Source organism: Aedes aegypti, chromosome 3 (assembly GCF_002204515.2).
Source record: "Aedes aegypti strain LVP_AGWG chromosome 3, AaegL5.0 Primary Assembly, whole genome shotgun sequence".
Classification (NCBI taxonomy): domain Eukaryota; kingdom Metazoa; phylum Arthropoda; class Insecta; order Diptera; family Culicidae; genus Aedes; species Aedes aegypti.
In genome coordinates this window covers 282,884,277-282,900,771 of record NC_035109.1, presented here as the reverse complement: position 1 = coordinate 282,900,771, position 16,495 = coordinate 282,884,277, and the positions used below count along the sequence as shown (strand labels likewise).

Sequence of the window (16,495 nt, the reverse complement as noted above, 5' to 3'; positions counted from 1 at the left end):
ATACTTCCCCACCATCATCCACTTGTTTGGTCTTGGGCGGTTGGCGGTTAAGCGACCTCTGCTGCTTCCTCACCTTTTTCCTTTGCCTTTCCCTTCAAACGAACGGTGGCAGAAGGCAGTGACAGTGAATTTCAATTTTGTTCCCAGATTTTTTCCACTGCGCTTTACTTTTCCACTAAAAAAGAAGTTTTCTCTGCTTAAAGATTCACCGGCGACACGCCCCCCTGCCCTCCCGCAATTGAGACCAGACTTCTTCGGCTTGGCACTACCGGTCGTGGAAACGGTCGTAAGCGGAAGAAAGTATCGTCGTCGTCTTTAGTGGCCCCAGTGGCGGAAGGAAAACTTTAATAATATTTATTCTGATGAATGGCGACAAGGCGGTGACGAATCTTGTTTTGGATTCGAGGTGAAATTTGGAGGGGTTTCTAGGAAATAGTTGTTTGCGAGGTGAATTTGAGAGCGATCGGATTGAAACGAAAATTAATTGTATCCAAATCACGAAGAAGGGCTTACAAAATATGAGCATTTATCATTACCAATCTATCGTTTTACACAAAAAAAAAACATTTCATGTAAAATTCAGCGTTGCATCACGCAGATATGGGGAATGTCCAAACTGATGTTAAATTACATTACAAATCATGTAATATTACATCAACATCATGAAAATTTATGCGAATTGTCACGGAATCGGTGAGATTTCATGCTGGATTACACGATGTGTAGCAAAAATCCATATGATAGTGATATAGTTTTACACGATGGGTGGTGTAAATTTGCGTCAAATCTGGCGTTCCCTTTATGTGCATGATTTAATCTGAAATTCACATGGATTTTTCTCTCTGTGTTAACCTCAATAATGCAGAGCAATCCAACTGGAATGTATGTGTCAAATGTAATTCTCATACATTCGAATGAAATTTAGATTGCGAAAAAATGATACCATGTGTTTTTGGGGTACCGTAAACTGGGGGAAAGTTGATCACTTTTGAGCGATTCTGTGCTATAATTCCTAGTGGGATGCATGTATTATCATCCAAATATTTTTAAAACCTGTACTGGTTGAATGTTTAACGAATTATATAAATGAAATTTTGACGAATTACTATCGTAATAACAAAAACAATTTCTGGAAATCAAAAAGTGGTGTTTTTGATTCCGGGGTGAAGTTGATCAATTACTGCGATAGGTTTCCTTAAATAAAGAAGTATGCTATTCACTAAATTTGGGGTCTCTGAATCTGAATCAAGACTTAAAAATCTTACAACTTATTGATAAATCGAGTAATATTTTAATTGAAAGTTGTGAATTACAGATTACACCACATTAAACGCCTAAAGGTAGGCAATTTTCTTTGAAATTAGCAACCCTCTTGCAAAAAGATCATTTTTTCTCTTAAAAAAGGAATTTGTATCCTCAATACAAATTCGAAACTGGGTACACAAAACATATCTGGAATGTATGAAACAGTTTATTAAAACTGTAGATTTGTATAGCCGTGGAAAAAGTCGATTGTTTGGAGAAGAACCCTTCAGCAGTTCATGAAAAATTTCCTAAAAATCTGTTTTTCCATGATATAATTACCTTGAATGCCAAACCAAATTTATGAAAATCAAGAGTAGCTATCAGGTAATGCCACAACTCAGAAATTGTGATAATTGAAATCGTGTCATAGCTCTTATAACAGTCTATACATGTGGGTACGGGAATGATCAACTTCTCCCCTCTGATCAACTACACCCCGAATTACGGTAATTGAGTTCAGTTTGCCTCCGAGCGTCGGGGTCTCTCAATGGGCTCCGCAGCTTGTAGGTTGAAGCGCTCATACTTTTACGAGTCACCTTGTCAAGATTTTAAGCCACCCCTTTCCACATACGATTCAATTGGCAACGACCCATAATAGTGTATGAACACATAAAAACACATCAAATTTAGAGAATATTCAAACGATTTTGGCTTATATTTTTTTTGACAAAATATTAATAAGTTTCATGATTTATGTATGAGACTGTTTTGTTTTGATGGATAAATAAGTTGTGAAAGTATCAGAAAATTTTATATTTATGATAATTTTTAAATCAAAAATATGAATTTCTTTCGAAACCAAAAAGAGCGATTTGAAAAGTAGGAAAAATAGTCCCCTCATGAGAAATTTTTGGCTAATGTAGGGCAAAATAAAAATTAAATAAGGAGTGCAACAATTAAACTTGGCAATCAGTCTCTTTAACATATTTCAACCTTTTGTTCAGAATATCAATTAGAAGAATAAAAAACATAAATTTAAGTATTGTACCTTTTAATTCCGCCCTAAGGAGTGTATCAAAAAGTAATCGCAAACATTCAAAACGGTTTATCTCAGAGCATAGTTGATCTTTTTCTAAGCATTTTTCATGCAAATCTTCATCATGTCTTTAAGTAATAAAAATACAAAATAATAGTGAATAAAATGTAGTCTTGACATAACTACAACAAGGTTTATAAAGCATTAAATATAAAATCTTGCACATATCTTATTTTTTGTGTCTGCCAAGGATTAAATTATTTGTATTGAACAAAATTTATATTAAACGGAATAAGATGAAAAGGTTCTTCTATCGGAACACATGTTTTACTTCATACAGCACTTAATACGGATGTCAAAAAAATAATTTATTGCTCTAAGAAAAATCTGATATTGGAATAAGGTCGGTTTTAGAAAGCCAGTTTTTTTATAATCATCTTTTGAGGCGCTATCATTTACAGTGGGAATTATATAGAATACAAGAGGCCTACGATACTTTATAAATATGTAAAGAAACTTTTACAATATTCTTTTTTGTTTCGTTTCAATAGGTCGATATTGCCATGAATGTGTAGAAAGGAAATATAAAAAAAAGGTCCTTTAAATCAAATTTTTCGGTTTTTTGAATTTGCTCTCAAATGCTAGTTAATGAATTTTTCGAAATATGTTTTACGCCATGTCATGGGAATAAACAAAAAACATTTTTTCTTGAAATTTATCACATTTTATAAAACATATTTTTTTTAGAGGTGGGCAAGATTTTCTTCATCATCTGTAAGGAATTTGACAATTACCATACAAAATGCCATGCCATGAAATAATATGATTGCCTCATAATTTTTAAATAAATTGTAAAGTATCCCTGATAAAAAAATATTGTAAGGTTCAACCCAATAATTTTGAGATTGTTTTAAATGTTTGCGACTACTTTTCGAAACACTCCTGTTTTATGCAGCCCACAGACGACTCAAAATGTTTGGCCATCATTGAATCCGCCCCCAGGTTGATGCTGATTTTGTTGCCAAATTTGACCGTGTATGATGCTACTCGACGAAGCCATTTGACAGATTGTGAAAACAATTTGACAGTTGGCGGTTCGGTCGGCCGTTTGATTTAGCTCAAACCACCGGTGAGTAGAGCCAAATGTTTGACAAACTGATCGTACTGCCTGTAGGAATGTTGCACTAACATCGACGTCAGCATGTTTAATTGAAATTTCGGCATCCCATGAACTGCCTATGCAAATAGATGGCAAGTGGTTTCCTAGGAAATGTGTGCTCTTATTTCTTCATATTTCACTAGCGTTTCCCAACCATCTTTATCACATTCCTTTTAAAAATCCTTCCTTTAGGCATTCCATCAGAAGATCTTCTAGGGATTACATAAGGAGTTCCTCCAATGATTCCATCAAGAATATCTTTATGAATTCCTCCAGGGATCCCATTAGAAGTTCTGTCAGGGATTCTATCACGAATTCGTCTAAAGTTTCAGAAATTCATCTTGGGTTTTTCTGAGTTCCATCAGGGTATATACTACAGATATCTCTCAGAATTTATAACGGGATTCAACCAGAATTTGCTTCCAGTGGTTCCTCCAGGAGTACTTCAAGAGAGTCCTCCCGGATTTTTTTATGGGATTCCTCAAGAAATTTTTGCCGAAATTAAAGAAGGGATGTCTCCCGAATCTCCTCAAGGAATTAATGTCGGAATTCCTCAAGAGATACCTCTTGGAATTCCTCCCGTAATATATCCAATGATTCTCGAAGGTTATCAGGAGTTCTTTCAGGGATTTTACCAGAATTTTTCTATTAGGATTTCCCCACCGGAATTCCTCAAAAGATTGCTTCCAAAATTTAATTAATTCTACATGAAATTCCCTAGGGAATCAATCCTGGAATTCCTCAAGGGATTCCTCTCGGCATTTTACAACTTATCGCGGAATATCTTTAGGGATTCTTGAGGGTTGTTAGGAATTTCTCAAGAGATTTTACCAGAACTTTTTTTAAAAGGATTTCATCAGTAAATGGGGAATCCACCAGTATATCCTCCAATAACTCTATCAGAAATTCCTCCTGGGATTCAAAAAAAGAGTTTCTATAAGGATTCTTTCAAGAATTCCATAAGTAATTCCACCAGGAATTCCTTCGAAAATTCCACTAGGGGTTTCTTCATGAATTCCAACTGAAAATACCTCACATAAATCCTTCAGAGATTCCTCTAAGTATTTCACCAGAGGTTCTTCCATTGATTTCAGCTGGAATTCGCCCAGGCTATTCTGCAGGATTTCCATTAGAAAAACCTCTAAGGATTTGAGTTGGAATTCTCATAATAAATATTTTAAGAAACTACACCAAAATGTTTCCGGAGATTTTACCGGCAATCCAAAAAATCCTCAAGAGGTTCATCCAAAGCATTCTGGAAAAAAACCTTCAAAGATTCCGGATGTTCTCCAAGGATTTCATAACAAATTTCTCAAGGAATTCATCAACAATTTCCTATAAAAATTCTATTAGTTATTCCTTCAGAAACTTCACCAGTTTCTCTAATTATTTCACCATAATTCATTACTATCAGAAAAAAAATCTCCATCGTATCTGTGCTCACCAGTCGTTTTTTATAGATAAGCTACATGTCTGGGCAAAAGAATCGCAGGGTCCGTTTTGAAGTTACGCCCTTTTGATTGCATAAGTCCACAAACTTAAAGGAAATCTGAAATATTTAAACGGATTTTTATAGGCCGTGATCATCAGAAGAAATAAACCTTAAACATTTGGTTCAAAGTAGGTGTTTTTAGTTATTTGTAACTTCTAGGTGAAGTTTTAAATGAGAAGATCAACAAAATATGGAGTTACACCCTTTTGGAGGTACAACCATTGAAGTCACTAATTTTTATCATATTAATTATGCATCAAAATACCGTTGAGCATGTTCAATTTTTTTCAATGACACATTTATCTTACATCCAAATTAGTTTTCATACAACAATATTCTGGATAGTTTGGTGAAGCAATGAGCTCACGATTTTGATTGTTGAACATGCAATTCACGTTGTATATCGAAGCGCACGTTTAAGTCAAAGAAAACTTTTGGACTTGAGTTTTCGGTTATGGGTAGCAGGGTATGAAACAAAATGAAATTAACGATGTGGAAAGCAGCGATGCAAAACTGGAAAAAAAATAATGCAAAATATGGAATATCCGTTATTAGTTTGTTTAACGGAATTTAAAATCGTAGCACTTACAGAGCATAATTTTAAATTTTTGGCTTTGTCACCTATGAAAAGTTTGTTTAGCAACGTATGATTTATTTACGTTTGATTATAGGAGTGGGTGAGTCTGAACTTCACAGGCACAGATTGCGTTCGAAAAAAAAAAATGAAAGCTGACAGATAAATCATTAGTTTGTGTAGGATTCATGAACCTGTTATGATAGATAGAAAAGCAGGTAACCAACAAGGCCACAGAACAATTTAAGATTTCTCGGTAACAAAAACTGGAAGTTAAGTCTTTTCAAAAGGGCGTAACTTAAAATTTTGACGATCATCTCATTCAGAACTCCGCCCATAGGTGTTATATAAATAAACACACCTACAGTGAACCAAATTTTGATGGTTCATTTCTCCTGATAACCACGGCCAATAAAAATCCATTTAAATATCTCAAACTTCTCTAGAAGTAGCGGACTTACTCAATCAAAAGGGCGTAGCTTCAAAACGGGCCCTACGATTTTTTTTTTAATTTTGTCCAGACCTGCAGCTTAACTATAGAAAATGACTGGTGAGCAGACCGAGGGGCCCAGATAGCCGTAGCGGTAAACGCGCAGCTATTCAGCAAGACCAAGATGAGGGTCGTGGGGACGTAACGCCAGAAAAGAAGAAGACTGGTGAGCATAGATACCATGGAGATTATTTCTGATAATAACGATTAGGGGAGTATACTAAGGAATTTCCCCAGGGGCAAACACTAAGAATGTAACCAGAGTTTCGCCAGAATTTCCACCACAAAAATCTACCAGATTTACGTCGAAAGCTCTCCCAGAAAATAATGAAAAGGGGTTTACGAGGGTTTCTCTTCTAAGAATTTATTAAGAGTTATCAGGGAATTAACCAAAACAAGTCTAAAAAGTTTACAAGATTTTTTCCTGAGCAGTCACCAATATTTCCGCTTAGATGATCTACTAGGAATTCCGCGAAGGATTGAAATAAAATTCTTCCTTTCTCTGCTCTAGATATTTCATCAGGAAGCTTCTACGAAATCCCAAGAATAGTAGTTCATCCAGGGATACAACAAATTATTACACTGAGGATTAAATGAAGCATTTCTTTAAATGCCTCCAAGTTGAATCTCTGAAGTAACCTGGAAGAGTGTTTAGGAAATTTTCTGGAAGAATCCATGGAGCAATTTATTGAAAAACCTTTCGAGGAACCACCTGGAATCAATAGAGAAATTCCGAATTATACCTCTGGAAGAACATTTAAAGCAATCCCTGAAGGAGTTCCTAAAAATCCTATAAGGCTTGATAGATTGCTTGGAAAAAAATCCTGCAAGAAATACTGGAAGACCTTCTTCTTCTTGACAATACTTCCTCACTGGGACAGAGCCTGCTACTCAGCTTAGTGTGCTTATGAGCACTTCCACAGTTATTAACTGAGAGCTTTCTTTGCCAAAGTTGCCATTTTCGCATTTATATGTCGTGTGGCAGGTACGATGATACTCTATGCCCAGGGAAGTCAAGGAAATTTCCATAACGAAGTCGCAGACTTTAACCACACGACTAAGTAAGCCCCAAATACTTGAAGGTATTGATGGATAATTCCTTTAGGAATCCTCTCAGGAATTTCTGGTAGATTCTTGAAGTAATTGTTGAAGAAATCACAGGTTGAATATCTCGTTGGGTTCCTTCAGGGATACCAGAGACAATCTTTGAAGGAAAAACCAAAGGAATTTATGAAAGAATTCTTTTGAGATTCCCTAGAAGAATTCCCGTAGAATAACCTGGTTGAAACTCTTAAAAAATTGCAAACGGAATCTCTAAAGACATTATTGGTGGAATGCCGTTCAGGATGTTTTGGTGAATTATTTTGCAATATTTCATGTGGAATCCCTAAAAGCGTCCTGGTGGAATCCTTGGAAAAATTAATTTGTAGAATAATTGTGAGAATTTCGGAAATAAATCTCTGCATGTATTTATGTGGGAATCTTTGAAAGAATCCCTGAAGCAATTCCTGTAAGAATGTTTGGATTAATCGCTGAAGGATTTTCTAGAAGAGTCAGCAATTTCTAGGGAGATTCCTTGAGAGATTTTAAGAATTTCTGGTGCAATCGCAGGGAAAGAATCACGAAAGAATCTGTTAGGAGGATTTTTTTTGGTGGAATTCTTGAAGGAAGCATTTAAGAATCACTGAACAAATTCCTTGGGGAGTTTTTGGATAAATCCCCGGAGGAATCTAAACAAAAAATACTAGAAAGAATCACCTAAGAAATTCCTGTTGGAATTTCTGATGGAACTTCTGGTGGAATTGAAGGAGGAGTCCTAGGAAGCAGCCCTGACAAAAGTCCTGGGGGAATTCCTGGTAATGAATATCTTGAAGAACTCCTGGTCAAGATTTTCAAAGAATTCACGATGTGATTCCTGTGTAATGCATGATGGAATCCTTGAAACTAACTTTCAGAAAAATCTTTGGAGAAATTGTTATAGCAATCTCTAGAGGAATTCATGGAGGCAGCATAATACCTGAACAAATCACTTGATTTTTTTTTTTGGATTGAGCGTTGAAGAAGTCAGTGGAGGAAATCCTTAATAATTTGTAGAAAATCTATGAAAAAAACTCTGGAAGCATGTCAGGATGAATTCCTGAAGGTATGCCTGACGTATTTTCCCCGGAGGAATTTCTGGTTGAACCTGTGGATAAGTTTCTAGAAGAATTATTGATAAAATTCCTGGTAGAATCCCAGGAAGAATTTCTGATGGAATCCCTAGAATAAACCAAGGATTCTTGGAAAAACTACAAGTTAGAATCACTTTAGAAAATTAAAGATTCATGACAAAATGTTTGGAGAAATCCCCATAACCATTCGCTTCTGCTTCTTCTTCTTCTTCTTCTTCTTCTTCTTGGCATTAACGTCGCCACTGGGACAGAGCCTGTTACTCAGCGTAGTGTTGTATGAGAACTTCCACAGTTATTGACTGAGAGCTTTCTTTGTCAAACCTGCCATTTTCGCAACCATATATCGTGTGGCAGGTACGATGATACTCTATGCCCAGGGAAGTCAAGGAAATTGCCATTATGAAAAGCTCTGGACCAACCGGGATCAAAACCATACGCCTTCACCATGGCTTTGCTTTGTAGCCGCGGACTCTAACCACTCGGCTAAGGAAGGCCCCAGTCATTCGCATATCGATGCTTGTTCAGAATAATCCCTGACAAAGACCCCTCAAAATTTCAGAGTTTAGTAGAAATACTTCGTGCGTATCATAACTGGAATTCCTCATCAATATCCATTTCTTCCAGGTACTAAAATTTTGAATCTTCTGCTCTTCCTTACCACAATTATTGCCCTTAAATCGTAGAAATACTTACCCCACAGCCACATAATTCGGCAAAATAACAATCACATATCCACTAGAGTCGACGAGATAATGCGAATTAATATAGTGTTGCTGCAACAAACTTTGACAGTCGGTTGCATCAACATGAATCGGTTGAACTAACTTGGGGGCGGAGTCAATGTTGGTTAAACCGTCTGTGCGTCTATGGGTTGCATTATTCTTGGTAGATACGCTTATTTTGAACACCACATGTAATCTCAGTGTCAGTTGTCAGCCAGTATTAAAATTTTAAACTTTGATCCGTTGTATCTGATTAAGTTGTGACCAAATTTTCAAAAATGCTTGAATGTGTATTAGAATGCAGCTTATTTTTCAAAAGTTCGCAAAACCAGAAATTCGGATAGTCTTAAAAATTCAAATCACATTAAAAGAGAAACGTCAAAGTTTGAGCTAAAAATATTGAGATTTAGAGGTGGCGCTCGCAAGCATCTTAAATGTGAATTTTCAGGTTATTAAAAATGGCCTTCAGTGATATAAACATAACTTCGTTATTTTCCAATCAATTTTAGCACCTTTATCTTACTTTTAGCACCATTATCTTCAAAATTAAACTTTTAAAAATTTTGTAGAACATCAAATTTGTCTGAAATTGAAACTAGTCTTAGTTAAAAATAGTTTTCACCAATTTTTTTTTTCATTTACTAGAAAATCTTCTTTGTTTGAGCATAACTTCATAAATACTCAACCGATTCCATTAATGTTAACATGTTTCTGAATCAAATGTAGTTTTTTTTTAACTTACAGCACATTTGTCTGAAAAATGGCTTTGCCTCAGTTATCTAACAAAAACTACCTAAGAACACAATTTTTAATAAAAAATCAAATTTGTTTGCATTGTTTTAGATTTTTGCCAGAAATTGCATGGTTTCTATAAAACCTAAGTTTATAAAGCATCTTGTTTTAATTACGAGTTGGATAGTGCAAATATTTTTTTTAACACATATACCGTCAAGCCACCATTTACCGTGCATTTAAGAAAAATTTGCACTTCAAAAAATTACATAACTTTTCCAAATAATTTGAAGCGCACTAGAATACCACTACGTAGCGTGCAATTATATAATAATTCAGGGAAAAATCTAAAACTAGTGATGCATAACAAAAATTACTCAAGCATTATGTTTGAAAATGTAATGTTAAGGTCGCCTCGTACCGTTCTATGTCACCATTCACCGTGCGTATAGTTTTCGTCATGATTTAATTTTGTATCTCGAAGAAACGTTGTTGATGGTGCAACTATGTTGCTAGTAGTGTGCGCACTCATTTTTAAGAGTATTCAAATCATCATTTACAATAAAAACCATAAAAAAATAAAATTGTCTAAATCATTATTTTTTCATTAAAACCGTTATAGGAGGTTTGACTGTATTGTCCAAACCATTCCATATTCACCCAAAAACTAAATATGAAGTAGTTTAATGACAACATAACAATAAATCTAATATTACCGAATAGTTTCATGCCTTTTACACTAATGCACGGTAATAGGAACCATATATATTGAAAAGGGTCCATTCACCGTGCATTTGGGTTTCGACTGAAACAAAATAAAAAATTCTAATTTGCATAGAATCTTATTGCTCATACGATTAAATACATTTTACTAATAGTATGCACAGTAAAAACTTGTTGAAATTAAAAAAAAAATCATACTCTATCGTTAAAATGAAAAAATGTGATTTTTTGGCGTTTCTACTAAGAGTGTTGAAAAATATCATAATCAAACAGAATTCACATGATTTTGACTACATTAACTAGGTTTTTCAAAATGCGTTGTGACAAAAACTACTTCATTTCATCAGTTTTATCTTATTTTGCTGACAAAAGAATAATTTGTGAAAATTGTATGAATATTCTGTAGGAATTTATATATGTGCACGGTGAATGGAGGCCGCACGGTGACTAGTGACATAACGGTAAATATATTTTTGCTTCCAAATTATTTAAAAATGGTTGCAAAGTCCTTTTCAAAGGTTTAATAAGTGAGAAAACTCAGGTTCAGCTTTGGAGATGTTGTTTAACTGGTATAAATAAAAAAACTGGTATTTTTCGTGAAAAAACTTTTTTTGTGCAGTTTATTGTTGAATAACTTGTCCAAAACTATTTTTTTAGTGAAATGTGCTGTATGAACAGTTTGAATACAATTAAATTGGCATCAACACCATGCAAAAAGATTTAGAAACAGTTGAGAATTCAATTCATTAGGTTAAAATTTTTTAGTAAAATGAGGAAAAAATTGGAGTAAAATACTTTTAACTAAAACTAGTTTTGTTTTTAGACAAATTCAGTGTTCGACAAAGTTTTTGTAAATTACATTTTTAAGATAATGGTGGTAAAACTACAAAATTGGTTAGAAAATAACGAAGCTATGGTAACTTCACTGAAGGCAATTTTTCATAACTTGAAAATTCACCTTCAAGACGTTTGCCCACCTCTAAATCTCAAAATTATTAGCTCAAACTTTGAAGTTTCTCTTTTAATGAGATTTAAATTCATAAGAGCACACGAATTTTTGGTTTTGAGAACTTTTGAATAATAAGCCGCACCCCAATGTATATTTATAAGAAACACATACATATGGCAATCTAAAGAAAACTATTGTATTTTAAGGTATTTACTCCAGATTGTGTAAATAATTTGAAATGTTTTGAAAGTCTTGAAAACAAAATTTGACTATTTGTTCAAACAATACATTAAACAAAAATATCGAATTCATGTTGTTTAGAATTAATTAGAAGAAACATGTGGATTTCAATCCTTTTCCAGAGTTATGTCTATAGAAGCATCGAAGAGAATTATTTACGAAATTTCTTAAGAAATTACCAACACAATCAATTGATAAATATGTGGAGAATTGCATTCCTGCGGAATCTCAAATATCCTGATTTTCTGATGTTTTATACCGAGACTCCAAGATTTTTGACAGAATCTGTGTCGGCTTTGGGTCGTTTAAGTATTTTGAAATATTTTTTTGGTCAAATGTTTAAATTTTTTGGTAGAATTCTTAGCAAAACTAACTAATAAATTTTTGGTGGTCTTTCAGGAAAATAATTCAGTTTTTTTGGCATTACATAATTAATTTTGTCGAAGGCTGCACAAATTTGTCACATATCTCTCCAATTATTCTGCCTTAAATCTTAGAGAAATCTGTACTGTTGAAGTTTCAATCGATGTTCCAGAAGCATGTTTATATCTATTGAACTTAAAAATGAATTATGAAGTAGAATCTAAGTGAACGTTATGTAGGCAAGTCTACCAGAATTCTTTTATGAAGTTCTTATAAAATTTGATGTTTGAATGAAATAAGGAAACATTTCAAAGCGGAAACGAACATCATTAGACAAAATTATTTTTAAATTTGTCATAATTATTCTAAACTAGTGGTCCCGGCAAACTTTGTCTTGCCATCAAGTAGGCTGTTGAAAAACGCTATGTATAGTCCCATACAAAATGACAGTTCCGTGCACTCTCGTTTTTCCAAGTTTCCCGGTGAATATCCTGATATTTTTATACACACAAACACATCGGTACCCGTGACGAACAAAACGAAGAAGGAATCATTCAAATCCGTCGACCCGTTCGTAAGCCATTTCGTGACATACAAACACCATTCCATTTTTATTTATATAGAAGATAGATATCACTGAACTGAATTGTCCAGTTCACCGAAAAGTTTTAAACATTCATAAGGCCGGAACAAATTTGAAATTTTACTTTTGTCTCCCCCCCCTTCCAAATTTTCAAAAAGTAAGAAGGGGAAAATAAATAAAATATCTTATTTTCAGTGTAGGTTACCATTATTCTTCGTGTTTTTAGCTAGCTTTGTAATTCGTCTTTACTGTATTATATGAGATAACAGGTGTTATTGGATTACAAGTCCTCAATTTGTTTGTTTTACTGTAACAGTGTGGCCTATAAAAATAGATTTTTTTATGATTTTCGTGAATTCTTCTTCTTCTTGGCATTACGTCCCTACTGGGGCAGAGCCTGCTTTTCAGCTTAGTGTCATTATGAACACTTTCACAGTTATTAACTGTGAGCTTTCTTTGCTAAAGTTGCCATTTTCGTATTCGTATATCATGTGGCAGGTACGATGACACTCAATGCCCAGGGAAGTCAAAATTTAAAAAGTTTGAAAATTCAATCTCCCATATCTTTCTTACAATCCTTACCATAAAAAAAGAGTTCGGTGATTTTTTTCAGTTTTCTAGGTGGTGATTTGAAGGTGGCTCAAAAACGATGTTGGTTTATATGGAAATTACTATGGAGAAATGTTGAAAAATGTTCCAAGCACGTTAATACTGGAATGTAAGTTGAAGAGAGCAATTCAATCTGACCTATAGGAGAAAAGATATTCATGAGTTTGTTTGCTATTATTTAGCTTCACAGCCCTGCAAACATCTACAAAAATCCCAAACAAAATTTGCTCAAAACGGATTTGTTTTCTCAGCAACTTCCTTCATTAAGACATGAAGAATAAGTTTTCCTTATGGGATGAATGTTTGTACCTACTTACAGTACTAACGTAATTGGAACATTTTTCAGAATTTCTGCATATTAATTTTCATGTAAACCTACATCGTCTTTGGGCCACCTTCAAATCACCACCTAGAAAGCTGAAAATTTCACAGAACGCTATATTTATGGTGAAGATTATAAGGAAGATATGAGAGATTGGATTTTCAAACACTTTGGAATTGGAAAATTGGAATCGCCTTAATGTTACATACATGTTGGACCAAATTGATACAATCTAAATATGATTTCTAGTTGCATATAAGTGCAACATTTTCACAGTCTTCTTGAAATTGGATGTAGCTATAGTACAATTTTAAAGCCGTTTTATGAAAAATGTTATACGATCGATGTTACGAACAATAAAAAAAATGTCGTGTTTATTATTCAAACATTTTGATTTGACGGATATTTGTAGCAAAACATTGTTTTTCACCATATGAGAATAAAAAAATGATGAATTTCCCTGAATTTCTATTTTATTATTTTTTGTCCCCCCCCTCGACACATTTTGATGGAAGGTGACAAAAGAAGATTTTAAGATTTGTTCCGGCCTAATTGTCAGTTTAATATTTTAATGCGGTGATCGAACTGGTAATCCATTATGAACCCTTGTTTATTTAATTGGCTGTTCCTTAGAGTTTTACCGTCTTTGACATTTTAAGCAACATAAATTTAGTTGAGAATAACAAAACACTTGCTTCTTTTGATTGCTTATCATTATCATATCATAGTTCACCATCTTGTCATTGAAAACTATTGTTGCACCTTTTAAGATTATATTACATTTCGGGGAAACGGATCATTCAAGGAAATGGCATTCAGAGAAAAGGGCCATACGGGGAAAAGAAGCACAATCGTGTTTGGTTGTTCTACTATTCCCCGAGTGCCGTTTCCCCAAACGCCAGTTTCCCGAATGACAATTCTCCGAATACCCCGTTTCCCCAAATTACCCACTTCCCCAAAAAGTGTTTGGCATTCCTAAGTGTCATAACTTTTGCATTTAAAGATGGTGTACAAACTGCAATGTGCTATACCACATTGTACAAACTGGCCATTCTTTATGCACCCTTCTTTATTTATTTGGCGGACCTTTAGAGTTTTACCGTCCTTAGAATTTTTGGCAACATGGGTTTAGCCCTTCCGATTACTTATGATTTTTCTAGTATAAAATTTTGAAACTTTGATATAGTTGCACCTCTTTAAACTACACTACATTTCGAGGAAATAGGTTCATTCATAGAAAAGGATCATTCGGGGAAACACAATTCGGGGAAAAGTAGTTGGTTTTAATAAACTATATTTCATAAGTTAGAGAAGATCTATCACTCATGATGTACAACATGGATTAACACAAGGAAGCATCCTGAATGTTTCAGCCAATGCCTACAATTGAATCTTAAGGTGGTATTCTTCATCTAAAGCTGTATAACTGTATACATTCATTCCTTTCGGTAGAATATTGTAAATCCTGTTATTTGTTTGAAAGCTCTATCGGGAGATCCAAATTTAGCATAAGAAGTTGTTTATGAAGGTGAACAGAAAATCACGATAACACACGATGCATCATTTATTTAATTTCAAGTTAATTTTGAGCACCAAAATCACTTTTGATAGACAATTTGCATACTTGAGCTTAAGAAGCTCTTCGTTGTACTTATTTTCTTGCATAAGGTTTGTTTAAATTGATAACTTTGTAAAAACCAGACACGCAAAACTGTAAAAAAGATCAATTTAGGTATATTGAGAATAGAATGTGATCATGTTTGAATCTACATTCAATCAAACACAAGCAATAAACCTGTCGATCATCCTCTTTTCTCCGTTTTTGTGGTCAACATCACCAATTTTTCATAACCGTTCTTCAGCATCAATTCCACGTGTTTTGACGTTCTGTTTGAGGGTGTGAATTCGAAAAAACTCGATTTTTCACCCAGGTTACCATGCTCAAAAAGCCGGCAAGCAAAACAAGAAATGCACAACCCTTTCGAGCGCCCTTTGCCCTTAGCACACATTCATTTTTGCAATGCACACATTCTGAAGAAACCCTGAACACCCTTGCCGACAGAACCCGGAGCCTTTGGGAAGGAAGTGTAGCGGAAAATAATTACAACGAGTGTCGTTTGTATTTCTTTTCCAGTTGCTCGGGCGTCTTTTTTATGTCGCCCCGACGTCGTCGTCACCGTGTTAGAAGGTTTCCTCTCCGGAGAGCCATACCCCATGGAATCGTGTCGTTCAGGGCTGATGATGATAAGCGAGGGAGCCAGTGGGGAGCTGTTTCCGCTTCCCGAGTTTTGCATGCATGTACGAATTTGTTATTTTATTTAATTACATGTGCATTCCTAATTTGACTGAAATGTAAAAAGGGAAAAGGTGTCAACCCGGATGGGGGAGAGGATGGGGGAACGAAATGAGCAGCAGCCGGCAAAAGCGACGAAAATGAATTGGGTGCACTTAAATTATGAATCCGTTTTGGTGCTGGAAATTTTTCACTGCTGATGAAATTACCCAACCTGAAGTAATAGTTGAATGAAAAGAATTGTGAATTTAATATTTCGTGCGAGGATTTTTTCTTCTCTCTCTCGCGCGCTTTCTCAAGCAGATTCCTCACATGAATTCACCGAGAAGAAAACAAGATTTATTATATTTTCCATTGTGATGCTGGAAAATCTCAAAATACAGGAGCGGAAAAAGAAATGAACAAAAGAAATCGGGGAAAATCCTTCCATTCAGCGCCGACAAATGTGTATGAACGACCAGGGACGAAGCAATGCAAAATTCTGGAATACGTGAAATCGACTTTCGCGTTTTTCGCACAACATCTTTCACTTTCTCAACGACTGGCAAGGCCTGTTTTTTCGCCACTCGTCATTCATGGTGTCCCACACCTGCAGCAGGAAGACACGGAAGATACACTATGAGCCTCTGAGAGCGAAGGGATGTTTGCTGCAATACTTCAAATTTGAATAGTACCGGTACCGGTCGGCGTCAGAATCAGGTGCTAGAGGGGGGAACGTATGAAAGGTGGATCCCTTTGGTTGGTGCACTAAGAAAACACAAACACCGGCTCTGTTTTGTTTCGCTTTAACGA

The 16,495-nt window shown here is 35.0% G+C and overlaps 1 protein-coding gene across 1 annotated transcript in view; it reads right to left on the bottom strand.

The window, feature by feature from the left end:
* The window catches only part of LOC5578878 (protein jim lovell), a 137,787-nt gene that overhangs the window by 96,806 nt on the left and 24,486 nt on the right, over nucleotides 1–16,495 (bottom strand). The window lies entirely within an intron of this gene.